The sequence below is a fragment of the Fukomys damarensis genome, unplaced genomic scaffold (assembly GCF_012274545.1).
Source record: "Fukomys damarensis isolate Sample0158 unplaced genomic scaffold, DMR_v1.0_HiC HiC_scaffold_15, whole genome shotgun sequence".
Classification (NCBI taxonomy): domain Eukaryota; kingdom Metazoa; phylum Chordata; class Mammalia; order Rodentia; family Bathyergidae; genus Fukomys; species Fukomys damarensis.
In genome coordinates, this window is record NW_022900927.1 from 42,357,077 (window position 1) to 42,379,763 (window position 22,687).

Below are 22,687 nucleotides of genomic sequence, written 5' to 3' on the forward strand. Positions count from 1 at the left end.
CAAAAACCACGTCTTTATGTCTCAGAAGGATAAGTTTATGTCAAGGTAGTCTTCTTTTCTCCTGGGTTAAGAATAAGCATCTTAACCTTAAACATTACAGAAATATAAGAAATTTAATTAAAACCTCGAAGAAATGTGTTACTGTTAATTGAATTCTTGCTACATTTACCTTTGCACACCAGTGTTAATGAAACTCCAGTTCAAAGTGGATGACTTTGGGGAATTGAGATTGCTATTTATTGTCTTACTTGAGATACTAAGATAATCTTCTCAGTAAAAAGAAAGAGCCCAATAAAGAACGTTCTAATTTGTGGCTGTCTGTCAAGTTTACACAAACTGCGAGGGTTTCTAAGCAAAAGCAAATAAGAGGTTCGAAGGCCATTAAACAAGGTCAAGCGAGTGAGAAAGGGCATACTTCGCCGCGTTTTGAAAACCGTTCACCTGTGGAGCGGGTAATGCACTTGTTCCTCTCCGGCTGGACTCTCTCCCGCCGCCAGGCCGGCTCACCCTCCCTTCCCCCACCTGCCAAACCTCCCTGTTCGCTAGGTGGGTATTAACAAGCTATAAATTGCCCGGGAGCTTAGAGACAATCAGGTCACCTCGGCTCTCACAGGGGGAAAGCTTCTTACTTCCCAGTAGATCGGTTGAGCAGGGAAGAGAGGAAGGAGGGAGGAAACCTACGCTTTATTCTTCACTGCACTGACAAGGGGTGGAGAGAGGTGGGGGAGGGGCGAGCACACACGCGCACACGCGCGCGTACACACACACACACACACACACACACTTACACGCGCGCACATGCACACCAGGAAAAAGCATCCCAACAATGCCGCACTTGCCCCAGGTCTACAAACTTATGGTGGCCACGGGGGAAACTCCCCGCGCACTCTCCCCGCCCGGGGCGCTGCTGCTGCTGGGTGGAGTCCGCTCCTCGGCCCCACCTAAGGAACGCAGCGTCCTCGCGGCTCCGACCCGCACCCTTCCCGCGGAGTCTCGGACACCCAGCGGGGCTCCGCGGAGCCGAATCCAGCTTGCAGCCCCCCAACCCGGCGGCACGTAATACCCCAGCCTCCGAAAGCCACCTGCACGAGGCTGTTTGAGCACACTTGCGCGGAACCCTCTCCAAGCCTCACCCTGCCCCGCTTCACAACTCTGCCGGGTCAAGCGGCCAAACACAAACTTCTGCCTCTCTCTTCCCGTTCCCACCTTTTCTAACACCTATATCCCGGGAACCCACAGGCATCGAAGCTCCTAGGGCGCTGTGGCAGTCTGGGCATGCTCAGTATCAGGGCAGGTTTTGATTGAAAGTACAAAAAAAAAAAAGCTTTGTATTATGCTGCCTCCTTATCCTGTACATAGATGGCTTGCTGAACAGGTCGCGGGCGTCCCCGAGCCCGCCCGGAAGGCTCAGCGGACGCCCTTGAGAGTGTCTCCTTTGGATGTGCCCCCTCTCAGTTGATCTCCCTGCCCCGCCCCCAGGGCCCCTTCCCGGGTCCCCGTCCGCTGTGGGGATGGAGAGACACTCACAGAACTGGGATGGGCGCTGGTGGCTGAGCGGATCCACCTATTATGAGTGCGCTCGGATTGGCTCCCGGCGTCGCGTACCCGGGTGGAACCAATCAGGCAGCAGAGGCTGGGAGATGATGGGCGGCCGCCTCCTCACTGGAGGGATTCCGGGAGAAGCTGCAGTGTGGGGATGCTCTAGACCGAGTCCTGCCCCCAGAGTCATTCCACCTCCTCCTCCCGCAGCGGCAGCCACGGCAGCAGCGAGCAGAGCGGGCAACTTGAGGCTGCACCCGGGGCAAGCCCCCAGGGTGGTGCTCAGCTAAGAGGGGCCCCGGCGCCCCAAGGGGTGTGTGTAAGGTGGGGGCGGCCAGCCGGGACCAGCTGGTGGCCCTGGAAAAGCTCCCACATACCCACACCCACACACCCCTTTTGTGTTGCAGGCTGCCCCTCTCTAGCGGAGGCAGCGGGAGTAGCGAGTGCTCCGCACAGGTCCCCTCGGGGAGAGAACGAGAGCGCTGAGAATCGAAAGCCCGCACCACCTACCGGTCCTCCCTCCAGGTAAGGCGGGGGACTACCCGCAGGGACACCTCGGCGGTGCCTGTGCGCTGGAATCTGTCCGGAGGATTTTCTTCTTGTTGTACTTGGATTTTGGTGGGGGGAGACGTAGGGAGGGATCCCCGGGTGGCCTATTGTGAGAAATAGGAGACCACATGTGCATCTCTTGGAAAAGCACTTTGCAAAGCGCTGGTAATTCAGAGGCTGGAGTTGATACTGGGCATCCCCCATCTTCTTCCTCTTTCTTTCTCTCATTCTCTCTCCTTGGTCCTCCACCCCAATCTCTCTCTCCTCTCCTCTTCCCTCTCTCTCTCTCTCTCTCTCTCTCTCCTCTAAGCTCCAACAAGGTTTATTTCTCCCCCTGGAGAGGATTTCTGTTCTTAGAGGGAAGAGGATAATGACACCTTTCCGGGGAGGGGGACGAACCAAGACACACTAAGACCCCTGTGAAAATTGTGCAGAAAGCACTTAAATTGAATAAGGAATTGCACTGAAGAAGGAAGTAGACCAGCCATACAGCTCCTGCTTTCAGAGAGAGGAAGCATCAAGTTTGACTTGATCTCCTCCTTGAAAGAGGCTCTGTCTCTCACTTGATCTGTTCAAATGGAACAAAAATAAACCGACAGTCGACCGCTTAATTGCTGTTGCTTTTAAGTGCCAGCCGCCTGACTTTTCCCGTCCTGACAGTGTGGTATTGCACACCAGCAGGGTTAATGTCTGAACTCTGAGGGTACTTGAGTTTAAAAAAATCAAAATAAAATCAGATTATGGCTTTGTTGAGGTTCTTTTATAGAGGCTTTATGTTAGGAGGGAGCAAAAATATGTAAAGTTTTGAAAGATTTTTAAGTGACTCCAGTATTATCAGACACCTTGGAATTCTACTCTGAGAAAGCTCATCTAGTTAGCTCTGTGTTATGTTGACATTTACTTCTCAGATATTAACCCTTTGGTGAAATAAAGCAACTTTATCTTTTGTACTAAAGCTATGTTTTGTGTATGAATTATCATTTTCTTTTACCTCTGTCCTATCTGCTTGAGTTTCATGGCATGCACATCAAACTCATGCTTTGGTTTATTTTCCTTCAGTAAGGGAAGATTTAGCGGATGTGAGATGATGTTTATGCAATCTCAACATTCCCTCTAGAAGGCACATGGAGGCTCAGGTGGCAGTGAATCCTCTTGGACTGGGACAAAGTTTCCAAAGTAATAGTACAAAGATAGCCTCACATTTTAAAAACCTGGAAAGGAAAAACATTTCCCTTCTCTTGTTAAGAGAAAGAGAAAGATACCAAAACAACACAGTGGGCCTGGCTGCCTGTGTACTAGGTCAAATAAACAGAACTTCTGAACAAAGCCTTGACATCAGCTCCAACTGCGTTTAATTCCATCATTTTGGTATTATTCATCAGAGACAGCTAAGTGATTACTCTCATATGGGAAGAAGGAAGGAGATATTTTGGGAAAGCAGTCCAAGCGGGTTCTAGAGAAGCACAAAGAAATCGGCAGGTGTTAGCATCTAGATAAATCCTTGCCTTTGATTTATCAGTGGAAATACCCAAATCTTTTGCTTTTGGTTTTGGTTTTGGTTTTTTATTTTTTCACAAGATGTCCACTTAAGAAAAAGGTATCTTTCTTCTTAAAAAGATATGTGCTCCATCTTCCACACTATCCTATGCAGTACAGAAAGTATTTCTTTCAACCACATATCTTTAATGTGTAAGTTTATACACAAGCTAAGAGAAGAGCTGGTTTCCATGTAATTTCCATGTGTTATCCATGTAATGTGTACTGCTTTGGAAACCATTTTCCATTTGAGACCATCATGTTCCCTACCTAGACAGAATCCCCTCATAACACACACAACATGTACACACACACACACACACACACACACTTTCTTTCTAGGGCTTTGACATCTAAATGACTTTTTAAAAATTTTTAGTGTCTCTGTGGAAAGCTAACTCTAATTTGTAGAGGTGCCACCTTTTGGTTACAAGGACAAAAGGGCAGTAGCTTAATTACCTCATGTGTGTGTACCACTGAATTAACAAGTTTAGACATGAATGATGTGCAAAATGAAACCAACAGCTTTCCATGTGAATGAAGTAGGATTTTGTTTGCTTGTTTCTCTACTGTTTTGGAATATATGAAAGTTTGGACTTGGTATGCCATATTTATTTTCATCTCTCTTTGCAAGTGTGATTATGACAATAATATAAGATGTGTATTAGTTGATAGTTTTTCACATACTTCTGAAAAACTAAGCTTTTATGTTTTGAAAGTCTGCACTAATTTTAGTTCTGAGTGAATGTGTGGAGGAGCGATATATTATACATTTTTGCCCTGGGTAAAATCTTCCCAGGGTAAAAATTGTTTAGTGTCATGATTTCATATGACCATGTTTATCCCTTTAAAGTGATGTTCTAGTAAGTCTTACTACTGTTTCTGAGTAAATATGATAATTATATTTTATGACTTTTTATCAGAGCAACTATACAGGGGAAACCTAAAACACTCATCTATAGAAACACAACTTGACAAAGATTTATTACTGAGTGGTTTTGAACCTCATTTCCTAATGGAGGGTACTACTTGATCAGGGCAAATTATCAGGTAGTTCTAATCAATAAATATGAAAATGAATAACATTATATTTATAAGATTTGCAGATTAGATTTGATGCTAGCTAAAAATAAAACTAGAAGATGCTAACTTGTCCTGGCTATGTTTGCAAAATGATTAAATATTAACAAATAAAATGCAGAATGATGAATCTTGCAAGCATTTTGCTAAATTATAGTGGTTTTTAAATATTTGACCCACTAGTGATTTTAAAGTTTTAAGTGATTTAGTGGTCTTTAATGTATCTGAATAAAAGTTTAATATATACAAGTTACTTTCTGGCTAAATTTATTTTCATAGAAATTGATCAGAGCTATTTAAATAGGGATAAAGTATATATGGCAGTGTAAAAATAATCTCAATTTAGATTTAAGGGTATAATATACATAGATAAATATAACTTGTATGTGGTTTTATATTCTAAAATTATATAACATTTTTAAGTGGCAGAAGACACTAACAGGATGCACTCTGCTGAAACTAGGGGCTACTCCTCTCAAAAGTACCAATTAAAGAAAGATAGCAATGTTTGGAGATGCTTTTAATAGCTCTTTGGTTGAAAGGCTATGACTACCCAGAGACACGGTCAGTGGGGGCCTCGATCATTGCTTTCACGGACACTTTTTGAGAAGTGATTTTTCCAGGTATAATTTTTTTAAAATTATCCATACAAGAAGATGCATCTGCATACAGCCAACAAAAAGGTCAAAATCTTAATTTTACATGATTTGGATATGACAGGTAATAAAGTTTCTATCTTTCCAAGGCTTTCAGCAGATGTTTCTTATAACATTTGCACTGAGGTAAACTTATTTTTTATATAAATGAACAACACAATTACCATTACTGTTTTGAATTAGAGGGACATGATGATACCTTTATACTTAGTTCTTTAAGAAATTAGCAATACTTTTAGTAATGTTGTTGAAAGTTGATTCAAAGCTCTTCAGTAAGTGCATCCATTTTCTTACAAAGAAATTTAATCTTTCCAAGTCAAAGAAAACAGCCATTTTTCTTTAAACTTTCATGAGTTCCTGAGGACCTACTTTTATACTGATTATAAGATAAAGTGTGATAGCAGAACATGCTAATTTCACTGTACTAATATCTACCAGCAATAGAAAAAAATAATATTATTTTAAATTATATTACAAATTTATGCTACCAATTACAAAGGAGCTTGCCATCCTGTGTCTAATATGAATAAAACTGTGGCCTTTATTTATAAAAAAGAGAAAACTTTATTTAAAATAATAATGAAATGCCACGGATTTATCTCAGTGGTTCCTACTGCCTGCCTTCCAAGCACAAGGATCCAAGTTCGATCCCCAGTAACAAAAAATAAATAAATAAAGTAATGACAAAATTATTGTTATGTTGTAGAAACAGTAAGCACTAGAAAAACAAATTTTGTAGTTTTCAATACAACTTTTCAGGTCCCATTGTAAATAAACCTTCCGCAATGACATCAAATTTTCATTAATTTAAAAACAATAATTTGAGTTCTGAAAGAAATTAAAGTCCATTATGGAGTTAAAACAGCACATTTGTGGTAGCATTAGAAACAAATTTTTTGTCATGTCTTTGACATATTTTAATCTTACTTCTCTAATAATTCTATTTGTCTATTTTCTATAATTTTATATTTATTTTAACCTTAAGTTGCAATTCTTTAGGAGTACTTCTAATTCTCTTTGAGTTAGTTTTTTCTTTGCTGACACACTCATTACTTGAAAGGGATGTTGCTGCACTGGTTTCTATGATTTCCTAATAATGTAAATAAGACAAGATAAAAGTTCATAATTTTGATTGCTACTATTATAGAGAAACAAAATATACTGATCATTCTGTAAATGTTTCATGTACTTTACAGTTACTGTATTAATTATGTACATAGAAAAATGTTTTAATAAAAAAGGACCTATGGAAAATTATTAAGTAACTGAAGACATAAATCATAAATGTCTTGTATTTCTTAGCTGTTTTCTTTTTTTAGGCAGAATCACTGAGCTAAATCCCCAGTCCTTAGCTGTTTTTATAAAATGAGAGCTGGAGAATTTCCCTGTAAAGTGGGAAGTTGACTTTAATCCAGCTCTCTTTTTTTCTATTCTTTCCTTTTTGTTCTGGGGAGCACACCTAGGACCTTGTGCATGCTAACTAAGCATGTGCTCTCCTACAGAGTTACACTCCCAGCTCCTATACTAGTTCAAGAATCTGATGAAACCATTTTTAAAGATATGATTTACTAAATTTTCTGATGGCCCTATCAAACATTTCATCACACGAACCAACAGCAAGTACAAATACTATGCACAAAACATTTAGCTAACTGCCTCAGTCAAGAATTAATTTCTGATTGAAATACACAGTATGTTACTGAAGCTTGGTCTTTGTCTCAGTGAACCTGATACTCTGTGAGGTGTAGTTTAATTGATAATTCTAAATGAATGGTATTATTATATTTGCAAAAGGGCCTTACATTTAAGGAAAAGTAGTTATGTATTATTCTATGTGACGAAGGCTTTCTTTTCTTTCGTAAATAACTCACCTACTTAATCAATTATAAAAAGTGTATGCTGGGCTGGGGATTTAGCTCAGCAATTCAGTGGCCTGCCTTGCAAGCGCAAGGACCCGAGTTCAATACCCGGTACCAAAAAAAAAGTGTATGCTCACTCAAATATAACTGAAGAGTTTTAAATGTAAAATATCCTTACCCTGCAATTTTTTTGTTTTTGTTTTTGGTTTTTTGAGACAGGCTTTTGGTTGAAGTAAGAAATAGTATCTCTCCCCCTCCCTACCCTCTCCATCCGCACCATCATTTTAGTGATGTAAGAATAGAAGAGAAAGCAGGGAAGCCAGCTGCAATCTTCTAGTGAAAACTCCCTTGATGTGACCTCCAGGGTACCACCTTCTGCTCTACCTGAAAGTCACTTTCTCTCTGGGATGCCTGCTTACCAGTCACCTTGTGCCTAAGCCAGGTAGGAAGAAGGTTTTGTCTTAGTTTCTCATAGGTGGATTAAAAAACAAAAACCATATCCACAGTTTAAAGGATGACAGCTTTATTTTGGTTCGTGGTTTTAGCCCATGGTCAGCTGGCTCCAAAGCAGCAAGGGCACTGCTAGATGGGCATGGACAGAGGAAACCCATGCAGCCAAGAAGCAGAGAGGAAAGGGAAGAGTTTGGAAGGGAGTCTCCACCTCTTCCCACTACACCCCGCTTCCTAACAGCACATTCATCTCTGATCTCGTCAGTGGATTCGCCTGCCTACGAGTGCAGCATCCCCGTGATCCAGTCACTTTCCCAAAGCCTGGCCTCTGAATACCTGAGCTTTTGGGGGGCGTTTTAGATCTGACCCATAACAGGGTTGCTAAGTGAAATTCCTGAGTATGTTTTCATTGACATGGGGGGAAAAAGCACTTGGAAGTCCTCCGGGAAATCATACACATCTGTACCAAACTCACATTACACTTTTAATATGTTATCTGTTATATAAGTTTTAGGCCATTGGCAAAATAGCATTTCTTTGACTGTACATAGGTCACTTACGTGTGATCCAAAGGTGAAGCTGTTAAACTGTGAGTTACTTAACATCCAAGGGTAAAACTGAAATAATTGTAAAAATAAATTCCCAATTATATTTCCAAAATCCATCTGTGTGTTGTGCTAAAGGCCCTGAAACATTCACCTACTTCATCCTCATGATTACAGATAATTAAGAATCAGTTTTTTTCCCCCTGCAGGATCTCTAGGTATTAATTTGAAACATCATATGTAAGGTTGCTTTTAGAATGCATTATTTCATATATTTTTATATAAACAACAATATAGTCTCACAGCAGCAGACAGCTCTTAATTATTTAAATATCAATTTGGAATTATCTCATTGAAAAGGAGAAAGAGACAAGTGAGTGTGGTTTCCCCTCATAATGTGCTAGTCTTCTGTAATCTACACAATACAAATAGATCTTTCTTTATCATCTATGAAATATGGACATTTTCTATCTTCTTATAGAAAAAATCTACAAATGCTATTTGAATAAATGACAACTGAATTCAGAGTAAGGACATGCTGGCTAGCAAGTTATAAGGTAGAGGTGGGCTCCTCTATCAAGGAGGTTTGTGTTTGTCAGACTAAAAAGGAAACTTGATACGCTTTCTCGGGAGAGATAAGGTGGCAAAGCACAGAAATCTGTTTCTGACTTGGAGTGTCTGCCAGAGACTGGTTTACAAGGCTGGCTTTCTGCCTAATCCCTTGCATTTTCATCAGATTTGAAGAATGACGAAAGTGAACCATTGGGCCTTAGAACATATTTCGAGGGCATCAGGACCTCTTCTATAAATGGAATAACATCACCATCCCATTCTCACCAATATTCAGAATCTGAGGCAATAAATTTTATATTTAAATCTATATAAACAGGATCACTATATGTCTGAAAGAGCTTGGGTTTCAACTGTACAGGAAATTATTGCATTAAAAGCTTACTTAACAACATGACATACATTATAAGTAAGGTGTCTATTTTTAGTGATTCTATTAAACTACAATGTTAAATGTTAAAAGCCAACCATCCCTTTGAGCTACATCTGAGTCTAATATTTCCAAAAAGTGACATTTCAAATGAATACCAACATACCCTTAAACCAAAATTGCTTTGCTTTTAAATTGTTTTAAAAAATAAAAAGTACTTGTTATTGAAGATTCTAATAACTCTTTTTTCAGAGGAATCATATACACTTTCTGAACAACGCTGAACAACATAAAAATGAATATTGATGATAGGCAAGAGCCTACTCCTTCAGAAAAATGTAGAGCAGATAGGTTCTGTTATGCTTTTGAGAATCTGTTTCATCATTTATGTATTTAGTACATAGCCACAATTTTATTTCTCTTAACTTCCTGACTTTAAAACTGTACATATGCCTTGAAGCATTTCACTGCTGTCACTGCTTGAATAAAAGAGATTTGTTCAGCTCTCAGGTTAGGAAAATAGTATAGTAATCTCCTTGCATCCTTTTCCTTAGATTTTCTTCGTTTCCTAGCTCTACTCTTCTATATTACCTTTTCTGATTTCTTTTTTTGCATTTCAGTGTTACTTCTTTCCTTGCTTTACTTTTTAAACAATGTCTTTATGGGAGTGGGGTTTAGCTCAGTGGCACCGCACCTGCCTTGCAACTGCAAGGTTCTGAGTTCTACTCCTGGTACCAAAAAAAAAATGTCTTTATGAATTTCCTTTCTATAAATTCACTAAATGAAAGCTTTGTTGGTTTTGGGCCAATTGTCATCTCTACCAGCTGAATTCATTTTGTCAACAAGCAAGAAATTTAATTTCTAATTTGTATACATTTTAGATCAGCTTCACAATGCATATGTATAGATAAATAAAAGAGATACCTCTTAATTTGTTTATGTAATTTGTACATTTAAGGGGAATATTCTGTGATTTGAATGCTTATAAAATCTAGCACATAAAAGCTTCTTGCTGTTAATCTCTAGAGCAAAACTGATCAGAGAGGAACACAGTAATCATATTTTAAATCCAAAACACTAGAACGTACTATTTGAAACTCTGTTTTTTATTTGTTCCTAGAATGGTAATGTTATTGTTTTCATGATAGGTATATAGCAATGTTTTTTTTCTTTTATGTTGCCTAATTTGATCATATTATAGATTCTCTATTTTACAGTTACAATGACAAAGAGTCAATTGTTAAGTTAGCTGCCTGTAATTATATTCTTAAGAAAACCTTTTAAATTCTTTTGTTTATTGAATCATACTGCCTGGGCATTTAATAAAGAAAACAGTATGTTTTGTAATTATCTCAAAATATAAGAACTCATTTATTCTTGCTTAACGAAAATACAAATTTACCATCATCATTCATTGCTGGACTCAGTCTTTATTTACCTCTTTGAAAAGAAAGTAAAATTCAGTGTGTAGTTACTTCTGTGACTCAATTTTTGAAATAAATTAAGTCTGTTTTTAAGAATTATGCAAAGTATACTTTCCCATCTATAAGAGAAGTCACTAAGTTTAAGTTACTAACTCAGTTGACCTTTCATCATTGTTTTATCTCCATGACATAAAATAAGTCATTTCATTTTTTTCTCATTTCTAAACTAATTAGTTCTAAGCAGTCTCCCAGAGTGCAAAGAAATATGACTGGAATAATAAGTGTTGTAGCTTTGCTACTGGCTTTCCAGCCTCATCTTTCCTCGTCCTCTTCACTGGTACTCACACACACGATTTCTCACTGTTTTCCTAATATTAATAGAAGTTGTTGATTGTGTTGTTGTTTTTCTTTTTCACTTCCAAGACAGACCAGTTAAACATTTTACTCTAAAGGAGCATATAAATCTTGACTATGATTCAACTCTAATATGAAGTCCATCACTTAGCAATCTGTGCTAAGAATTCAAATACACTTGTGGGACATAGTTAATAGCCATAGGCATTGCAATGTGAATTAATATAATTGACTTTATGCTTCATCTGATATGAGGAAATAGGACTTTTGATTGGGAAAGGCCTATATGATGTATGAAGATTGTTTGGAGCACAAGATAGACACTTATTGGGGCTTTGGGACATAGATAAGCTAGTCATAGTATTGTTTCTTCTTATCAGCACTTTCCTGTATTTTTTTTATTCTTCATGCCATTTAATGTTACCAACATCCCTATGAGATAACTGCTTATCCATAATTTCTAATGTTAAGATTATGGATAAAGAATATTTTAGTAACTTATCCAGGTTTATATTTCATTGTGGAATGAGGAAGCAAACCAAAGCCATCTATAACTTATCCAGAGACAATATTCAACTAAAAGCAATCGCACTATCATTAGATACATGAAAATACAGGGAGGAGGACCAGATGATAGCCCAAAAGTTGACCAAAAGAGACTACAGAGGGCCAGGCTAATTTATCCACATCAGTGTTTGGGTCAATATTATCATCATGGTAATATTGGCTTGAAACTTGGATTTGAGTAGACCCAGAAATGAAAAAATGGAAATAAAGTATTTGTAAATAGGGAAGGGAGGAAGGGTGAAAGGGAGGGCAGGGATAAGGAAACAAAATGAGAACCAAAACCTGTCATGTAAAGGTACAAGATCCCAATGATGAATGTAACTGTACTGTATACCTAAAATGTACCAATAAACTCAATGAGAAAAGAAAAAGAAAGATAAACTTGAATAAGCTATTTCACCACTAAAAGTATTGTTCACTCAAGAATACAAATGTATTATCTGATAAGTCTGCTACTCTGTTAATACAGGGCAGATTTTTGCTCCTGCTCCTTTTCTTTTTAACGCCAAGAATTCTTTCACATGTTGCAATATTACCTGACTCAGAATGGCTTAAGCAGAGAAAGTATTTTGAAGCTCATGTGACCATAAAGCTCATGAATATTCTGGTTTCAGTCATATCTCAAAAAAGGGAAATCAAATCACATGCTCAGGACAAAGTCTATTTTCCTTCCCACTGCCCACCACTACCTCTCTTTGTAACTTATTCTTTTGTGCTTTGCAGGGTCGAGGCAAGGGAGCCAGACTCTTTCTTTACAGTCAATAAAAATGTTCTTAAAGAGAATAGGCTTATATCAGACACCTCAATATACAAATAATTTCATTTTTTTTTCAAAAATGTATGGGATAAACTTGATTGGAACAAACTGGGATACTTGTCTTGACCCTACTACTAGGAAGAGGTCCTTGAAATAGAGTGTTTATCTAAACCCGAGTCTTGTGTCATCCAGGGGTTGGGAGCTGGACATAGATAGCATCAATCCAATGTGGAAAAGTATTCTGCTACAAGTGGGAAGATGGTTAGATCAAGTTAGGCAAAAACAACAAATATTAGGTAACAAGCTTCAGGCAGCAAAGCACCAGAGGATAGCGGCGGGCTTCAGTGCTGATGGAGACTCCCCAGGGATCACTTTTACTCCAGATACTAACCTCTGAGTTGATGCTCAGGGGCAGATCCAGGGAGTTCCAGCAAGCATCTACTGCATTTGAGAATATGGGACAATGTGGTACTCATAACCATTGCCAAGATGTGTGAATGTGTTCGATAATATAACAACTGCTATGACTGTAGCAGAATGAAAGGGTTGAATATCAGAGACTAAGCATCAACTGTGGTTGAGACTTTGCTTCCTTTTTTAAACACTAGGCAGATATTTATAGGACTTAAAGATTATTAGATGATCAGCTCAGTAGAGCTAAAAGCAACAAACTAAAGACGTGTGGGGCCAACTGTATGAAAGAGAATTTCTAATATTTTTTGTTAGCTTTCTGAGGGAGGGAGCTGTTTCAAGGATGTTATCATGCTTTATTTATAGTTGCATTAACTCCCCATATATGCCACAGGCTCAACAGAATCCATTTGTACAAAATTCATACACATCTTCTCTTTGTTATATCCCATATTTGAGAATAATGTATTTCAACAGTAAGGACAGTTATGCACCAACTACTGTTTGGATGCTGGGGATACACAGCAGGCAAGTTCTCTGCTTTTAGGGATCTTACATCTAGAAGTAAAGACAGGCAATTAATAACAACACAAAATATAATCACAATAGTATTAGAGTCCTAAACACTAAAAAAATCATAAAAGAGGGTAATAAATGACACAGCACAACAGTAGAGTGTGAGCATCCAAAAATATAGAAGTTGAAACTTAAGAAAAACAGAAACTATAATTACAGAGAATTGTGTTGATGTTAAAATTCTGTTTCCATGAGTTTTACTCTGCCTAATATTTTAATCAAAAGCAATCTATGAATATTTTCAAAGAACTTTTCAAAGCAGTTAATCACATAAAATTTGAGCTTCTTCTAAATATATGGTATTTCATTTCTGTGTAACATTTTCTAGTCTGATCTCATATGCTTAGGTTTTTAAAATAGTTACAACCATGAAATACATGTGGTTTCTACCCTGAAAATCTTGTAAATATATGGGATTTCGTTTTGCTAACACATTTTTCTAATCTGTTATCATGTTTAGGTCTTTTAATAGTTACCATGGAATACGTTTTATTTCTACCCTGATTTCTAAATACATCCTTCGGTGTTCTATAGATGTATATTTTCCTTATTTATTTTCATCTTTAAAAGAGAAACTACTTCTTTTATGGCACATACTTGTCTGTATATCTTTTGTTAAATCTTAATAACCTTTCTTCTTTTGTCCCCATTTTCTGAGGGAATTAAACACATGGCTTAACCCCAATTTTATTATTTCTATGAATTTAAAAACCTTGGCTTTTTATCATGGTAATGACTTTTTTCAGTGTAATTTCCTTTTGAGTATACTTTTATTATATCCTACAAAACTCTAGATTTTGAAACAGAAGTAAATAAACACTGAGAACATAATAAAACAAATCATTTTGTGTTGATTATCATTTAGATAACAGAGGTCTTAGAACATCAACCGGAAATTATTTTTCTCTATCTGGTTTCATATCCTGATTTCAAGAACTTAATAACCCAAGCCTACCTAGGTCACTCTGTGCACTCTGTGACAGTAAACCAAGTGCTTACAAAGGCTTATTACCTTATGTAAAATAACAATACCACTCAATCGGCTGCAGCAGTAATAAAGCAATAATTAAAGCGTCAATCTTAAATGGCCTCTCTTTTCCCTTAAGACTCTATAAGCATGATAATAATATGTTTTTAAAGGAAGCATTATTTGATTAAACACTGTGATTCATAAATGATATACCATTCATATTTCTTTTCTGTGGAAGCAGGAGTCTTTCAAAATAATTTGTAGTAATATATATATAAACATATAAATAAACATATACAGATATATATATATATATTTTAGTAAATCTGGTCTCTCCATTAAGTATGAGTTTTTCAGAGTTGCACAACAATATTTTTATCACCTCTAACTGTCTAATCCCTGGTGGAAAGTATAAAGAAAACATTTTATGAAAAATTATGTTAAATAAATAAATCCACTACCTTGACATTTGCTAGTATTTTTGAATCACATCTAAATTTAGTACATAGTCAAACATGTATATAAAAATGTGAACAAAAGTTCTATGCTTATGCATTCTAAAGCTTCACTCTAGTTCTGTGTGTGTGTCTCCAAACAAAACAAAAATAAAAATAAAAAATTCTGATCATGACCAGTGATATTTATATCCAACCTACTAATAGGTAATAATCTGTAGTTTTAAAAACACTAAAAATATTACCAATTTTCAAAAAATTACAATGCATTTAACATACCACTGTGTACAATACAATAGATATTTCTGATCTTACAGTAGCTTATTTTCAATATACTGTCATACCATAAATGCATGAAATTTAACTTCCCATTCCCAAAATTCTGTTTTTGCTATATTCACATACTAGTGATTTTGTGTGAATAGGTACTGGCCCCAGTGCTGTTATTCGTCTTTTCTATCTACAGAGCCATGTTGGCCTGCCACCTTTTGAGGATTTCCACTAATAGCATGTAAACTTTTTGTTGAAACTGAGTCAACATAATGTGTTCTCTTTTTCAATTATCAAAAACTTTCTTGTAGAAGAAGATACAAAAACAGATTTCTTCTTCTCCTTGACAGTAAAGATCAGAAAACTAGCCCATGGAACAAATGAAGACTTACTTAAGTATTTAGAATTCTGTATCTAAATTCAAATACTAATAAAAATGCCTAACAGGACATCAAAAATGCCCCACCCAACCTGGCCTTCTCTGCCTGGCCCACCACACCGACCATCACCCTGAGATACTTCTCTCCTGTTCCTTCTCCATGAACAGTACCCTTCCTCCACCAGTCACTTTTTTAACCCCCCTCATTTATAATTCAATTTGCACATCTGCTCTTCAAAGAAATTTCCCCTCCCATCTCCTTCGCTCAAAGCTTATTAAGTAGTCTTCAATATTTCTAGCATTACATTTGTCACTCTTCTTTGATGATCAGTTTATGTGACCATCCAGCTATTGGCTGAAATCTCAGTGGATTTAGACAGCACGTCTTATTCTTCTGTATATTCCCACTCAGAGTACTTGGCGCCCAATGAGCACTGTCTAATCTTGTTAAACAGGAACATTCAGTATACTTAATCGGGGAGGTAGGAGAGCTTAAAAATAAGCACAAAAAATTGAGCAATTTCTAACTATGTTTGCAAAGATGATCTTGATTCTAGTATTAATCATTTATGCTTTAGAAGAAAGTTTGTTTCATGTAATCTAGGACTCCAGAAAAAACAAGTTGCCTTAACTTGGTACTTTGCCTTAAAGAAAGAGAAGAGAAAGTGAAGTCAGAGCAGAGAAAGGAAGCAGGTAGAAAAGGGGAGGGAGAATTAAAAACTCCACCTCTTTGGGAAGCTTATCCTAAGGCTCAGTTTTTCCAAGAAAAAAATTTAAGCTAATTTTTTTTTTTTTTTTGCTATCCTTAACTCATTACTCAAGCAGCAACTTAAATGAAAAAGGCTCTTTCTGATCTTATAATAAAAACTGTATCTTTCATTAGTTTTTCCATAGTTTCTTGTACTTTAAAAATACTTGGACTTTGTGGGGTGTCACATGCCCTGTAACCCCAGCTTTACAGGAGGGTAAGGCAGGAAGATCACAAATTCGAATTCAGCCCTGAATAACTTAGCAAGACCTTGTTTCAAACAAATAAATAATTTTTTTAAGTCTGGGGATGTAGCTCAGTGCAAAGGTCCTGGGTTCAAACCTTAGTATCGCTAAATAAGCATTTGTACAATTTATAATTATCTATTTATTTTTAGATTGTCTATTAAACTCTATGAGAAGCCACTAAGAACATAAACTGTCAGGGATCAGGGGAGATGCTTCCCTCATGTTGGCATTTGTAACGCTCACACAACTGACACATCCCACATGTTTACAAAATGTTTGTTGAATGAATGGGGAGGGTACATGGAAGCACGGGGTGGATCTACGTGTGAAATAGATGCTTTCCACGTCCCTCAACCTTCCAGGAAAGGTGAATTTTGCTATAATGTAGAAAAAAAGGAAAATGTAGTTTGGCACCCTTGAAGAGGGTTAGGTAGCCATGGTTAAAGAGAGTTGAGCTTGATACAATGCCTGGGTCCAATCTGAATAGAAGTGTAATAGCTCTAGAAGTGTTTCCACAATTACTAAGCATTCAAATGCTGGCTTCAGAAATGCAGTATGGGTCTTTTAAAATAATTTTTATTATTTTTATCTGTGAGTAATTGTTTAGGTTTTCCGTATTATGGGAATATGACTATTTCACTTTTCAAAATTCCTCTAGATTTCCCTGTCAAGAATATGCACATTTTCTATGATAGAGAGGGCTTTGAAAGTGTGTCTCTTTTTTAATATCTAAGTAGAATTTAAGGTGATAATGTTAAATACTTAAATTATTTAAAAGAAGGGTATATATAGACTCTCATTTCATCAATGAGTATACTGATGAAACTAAATTTAGATAAAGGAAGTTTGAGGTGAGATCTAGGAAAATGCTTTAAATATATGGTGTTAAAATTTTTAGTTTAGGATTTTTCCAATTATTTTGACAATGTGTTTTCTCAAACCACAGCATCACAGATTTATTTTTCTTATTTGTCTCTTTTCTCTATAATGGGAACAGTCTGTGATCTTACTTCCTCTGGGTGTGAAAACACATTTTCAGAAAATATCTGAAAAATTGCAATGAAAAATAAATCTTATGGTCAAGCAAGATAAAACCATAAGATTTTTACAGACTGGTATTGTTTTTGACTGTGTATCTTTGATTGTGTGATTTCCACTTGTGGATAACTGTCAAAAATCCCTGAGATTATATATTTCTATATTTTTATTTTTTAAAAGTGCACTACATGTGAAAATTACAGCAATGAAGAATTAATATTTATCACAATGCACAAACAGATTGAATTTAAGTGTTCTATGAATATAGGAACCATTACTACATCGTTTCCAATTGTATCTCTAAGATCCACCAAACAGTGCATGGCACTTAATTCATAAGCCCTCAAAAATATTCAGTGCAAACTACTGAGTGCCATCCTTTGTTGATTTTTGCTATTTTTAATTGTTTTTGGAGGTTTTAGGAATCACCTTGAATAAAATCTTACTATAATAAGGTGATGAGGGTAGGGATGGAAACTAGGCAAATAATTTGCTCTTTGTAGGACTGTTTCATATCTTTTCCTTCTGTATTTCCTCTAAGTAGAGTGGAGAGCTTAGAAATACAAAATTTTTATTAAAAATAAAATTAAATTTTCCTCATTTGAGAAAGACTATTATGTACCTTTTAGCATGTTATGCATGGTTTTTCTGTCATCCTTGCCAGCAAATTTATTGTCCTGGAACAAATAGATAAAAGTTGAGCTTACTTGAAGGCATCTGGAAGAGTAAGGGGAAAAAAATGTTTGTTGTTTCTACTGATTGAAAGACACACTAATGCACTCTCAAACATCAGAGAAAGAGAAGCATTAAGGGTTCATGAATATAGAGTGAGTGCAATTGGTTCTAAAAGCTATCCTCATAAAATGCCAGGATTGGTATTGCTTTCTAAGAAAATTATATTAGGAAAATGCTATTGCTTTTCAACTTTTTGCACTGAATTTCATTTTAAACAAAATTATATCAGTATCACCATTTCAACTAATACCCAGTTGACGGATTTTGAAAAGCCGTAAGATATTAAGGCCATAGTTTAAAATCAGCTATCATCTAAATATTGCTTATTACAAAGACATAGCAATAAATTTAGAATTAAAGCATGTTTATAAGCCTTGTATTTGTAATCAGTTGTTTTGGTAGCACACACTTCTGATATTTTTTATATACAATCAGTATTTATTGCCTACTATAAAATGAGTATTCATCCAGACATTCTAGATTTTTTTAAAAAGAGGGAGAATATACTATCTTTAAAAAGCTAAGAAAGATTCACAAAACATTTTCACAGAGGATTATATGTGAATGAGATGGTGTATTTATTGCTACAGTGAAGAAAATGGATACTTTAGAGTCATGGTGGATAATCAGGCATGAGGTGTTTGATGTTATCATTCATGATCTATGTATACTATTTAGTCACATGATCTGGGAGCCTGTGTTAAGTATAAGGTAGAATGCCACTTGATATATGAAGGTTTAGGAGGACTGGTTTTCTTTGCAATTGAAGAAATAATGATCTCCTATGACATGTATACTTTATATATCACATAGTACAGTTATTTCTATATCTCATTTATTTTCCCTATTAGAACATGAGGATCTCAAGCTGAAAGACAATATATGGGTCATCTTTATACTCCTAACAATTAATAATCAATACTTATTTATTTCTTTATTGTTATTTTTCTTGAAATACTAAAACATATTTTCAACATTCAGCCCTGCTTTAAGAGAAACATATAATTAATATTTGTTTAAGGATGTTAGTTATGCTTTTCAATGGGATCTTGGTTTCTTGAAGGCAGGCTTAATTTTCAAGATGGAACCATCTGAATCCAACTGAATTTTATCTATGAAAAGGGTTTTTCAAGTTTTGTACACAAAATCTCAGCAGAACATTTAGATAGTTATTATGAGAACCTAGTTAATAATCAAATTTATTACATGCAAAAATTAAGATCAATTTGTGCCTTCAGTAGGAATAATAGAAATACAGATGTGTAGAAATTCATATAATAAGAGATTTTAAAATATTTTTAGAACAAAGTATTTTTTTCAATGTGATTTTAGAAGAGTAAATACTAGCCTTTTTTGTGGAACTCTACTCATATGTAAGCACATCACTCATATTTCAACTCATAGTCCTTGTTTTCTTTCCCTTCCTGAATATACTGCACCTAATATAATATATTATCCTTGGTAAATGGATAGACTCCTCTCTATTTTTAAAACTTTTTTTGAAACTATTCAAGTTGCTAAGATATTCAACCTACTGAGAGACATAACACATATGAAGTGTCAGTCAAATATGTACCAAACACACATAAATGATCATTATTTCCACAATTGTTTCATCTCTTAATCATATTGAGGTTGTTCACTTTTTAGAGTGCTTTAAAGATTACTACTTTTAGCCAGTTTATTTTAAAATATTTTTATTAGTACATGTGCATAGTACGTAATACAATTACCTTGAGGAGTTTGTACAAGTACATAACACATCTTAGTTCTGTTTTCTTCCCAACCTTTTCCATCCCTCCCTGTTCCTGCCAACTCCTGGTCCCCTTTCCATTTGTAAAAGCTCAATTTCCATTTTTTTAACTCTTTGTTTTTCATCCTTTTTGCCTCCCCTCCCCTCTTGCTCCCTCCATCTCTTGTTCTTCCCATTTGAAAAAGATCTCCCTACTTGTTATTATCTATCTTTGATTATTCATTATTCATTTTCTGACCTCATTACTATTCATAACCCAGCATACTTAACATCGGGCAATTGGTTAATATATCTTCAGTTGCTTCTGAGTCATTGTTTATAATGGAACCAAGGGTGTGATTTTCATTCCAGCATATCCACTTTCTCCCTGCTGCTCACTATTTTATTTTTTTACTTTGGAGCACAAAGTTCCTTAAGATATCAGACTTACTACCTGTGTCTCTTTAAAAACATGTGTACTTGTTACCACATCTTCACTACACAAAGACTACTGCAGTTAAATTAATACCGCCTACGAAACCCTTTCTTTTCTTCTAAATCCCCTATTCTTTCTTCTACTTTGGGCTCTTCTCAGTTTTCTATCCTAGTTCTCCCCAAGTGCTTGGTTAAATTTGTTGAGCCAATCAAAACATTACTTAAATACTTGTATTTTATCCATAGACAACCTTGCATTGAATTACTGCTTTGTCCAGGATATTTAAGCATTAATTCAGTATTTCTTATCCTGGATTCCATGTTTCCTCAAAAGATTCACAATTTTCTCTGAAATTATATTCAAAATCTAGTCTATTTGTTTGCATAAGCATTTTTCCATGGGAAAAAACTCATTGTTTTCATTCCATTTTCAACAGTGGTTAAGATTCACCAATTACATGGGGGGAAATGTAAATGGTAACCCATACTTGTAGTTGAGAAACTCACAAGATAAGTGAAACCGGCACTGTAGATGCCAGGATGGAAATAAGGATGATATGGAGTACAATATGTAAAAAGATGCATTTAATAATATTTACAAAGAGGAAGAATCAAAGCATAGTATGAATTTCAATATAAATTATTTATGAATGTTTCATGGGACCTCTATACTGCAGAGAAAAGAGCATAAAAACCCTTGAAATTAGTCTTGAGTAGAGCACTTGGGAACATAATGAAGAGCCCATGTCATGGGTGATACTAGTTTATAAAGAACTAAAAGTTTTTGAGCAAAATGTATATTAATAATTTCATTATTTAAAATGAAGAACATTAAAATTGATATTTTAAAATTATATTTTAGCCAAAATTTTTAACCTAGGCTAATTTTTTTTATTTTGAGAATTTTAAATATTTTTTCAAGAATATTTTGTAAAATAACTAATCGCAACAATCATCATGATGTGTAATTAAGGAAAACCCTGCAGTTACTAGAGACAACTCAGGTCTTCAATAGCAAGTTATATTATAGCAGTTCACATTGTTATACACTAAATATTTTCTTGGTATTTCAGTTTCTTAAATATATCCAGTGCATTTTCTCTTTGTGTTTTTATTTTACCCAATTAGAAGGAGAAATGTAATTTCATGGCTAAAGAGATCAGATATAGTCATTTGAATATTCCATATGATCTGTAAAATAATATATCTTAGCTTAGTCTGCTTTGACCTTTTTCCTCTCTTGCATAGCTTATCTTTTCTTTCCCTTCCTTCCCAAGCGTCATAATTTCTCTTAGTTGTAATACCTTTCCCTATCCAATTCATTCATCATTCCCAAAAATGATCTCCTCCGTCCCTTAACCTCAACCCCTTGGCAACTTCTTCGTTCTCACACCCCGCCCACTAACATTCCATTACCTCTGATCTATCCAAAACCATACTCTCTTTCCTTTCTTGCATATTAAATATTGTCCTATCTTCAAGGCTTGGCTGCAAAGTAACCATGTGCCGGAATGTGTGTGTAGAACTACAAAATAGTAAAGCTTCTAGCATGAGTCTATATAATCTTCCCATCTGAACTATAATATTGTGAACAGAATTAAATCCCCTTTATTGTCAGTTTGTTGTTCATTTTGATTTGTTTTATTTTTATCTACCCGATCATTAGGCACAAAATGGGTCTTGATATGTAGCTACTGTTAAGGCATTCACAAGAGTTTTTGAGGGAAATGACATATGATTAATAACTGCTAACATAAATTGTATGTGTATAAAATATTTCTACATGTTCTTTCTTTACTAATTGTAACAACACTGCTAGATATGATCTTCATCTTGTCAATAAGAAATAGGTTTACAGATATTCACTGATTTGGTCAGAAATCTAGAAACCTAGTAAATGCCTAAAGTGAGCATTAATTTAAATATCTTTACACCAGTTACCATTGCTGTCTTCTGAGCTTGCATTTTATTAAAGGAAGGTTTAAAATGGAATAGTTTCTAGTGCCTTAATTAAATGAAAATAGTTCTGGAACAAATATGTCAAGATAGCTAATAGAAGTCCTAGATGTTACTCAGTTTTAAAGTATCCCTAGTGCAATTAAGGCTAATTAATATTTCCTTACATACAGGAGAATCAAATTTCATCATCTGTTTAAGGTATAACCCTTAAGACACCTCAGAACATGTATAATGAAGGAAGCTTTTGTCAGAAAAGTCCCTGAAAATCTGCAACAATTTTCCCTGTGCACAGGAGTAAGGTAACAAGTCTGCTTTAGTGGCATCAGTGGGCAGTCTTCCTGTGTAGTCTCTTTTTAAAGGATAACCAGTGGGTACCAAAATAAATCTAATTGGACTGAAATGGATGCCATCACAAGCATGTCTTCCTAAATCCACAAGGCCAATCCTGTGAAACTCGAGTACAGAGACTTATTCA

At 35.9% G+C, this 22,687-nt stretch overlaps 1 protein-coding gene across 3 annotated transcripts in view; it reads left to right on the plus strand.

Annotated features, from left to right (window-relative positions):
- The first annotated feature begins 1,704 nt into the window (after positions 1-1,704).
- Positions 1,705-22,687, plus strand: part of Syt1 (synaptotagmin 1) — a 517,172-nt gene continuing 496,189 nt past the window's right edge. Inside the window, exons 1-2 of one of the 3 annotated variants that reach the window (XM_010639517.3) lie at positions 1,707-1,852; positions 1,947-2,064. The gene's annotated coding sequence lies outside the window, so the exon portion shown is untranslated. Of the gene's footprint in view, positions 2,065-22,687 lie in introns of all 3 variants that reach the window. The other 2 variants (XM_010639520.3, XM_010639515.3) reach the window with 2 other exon arrangements.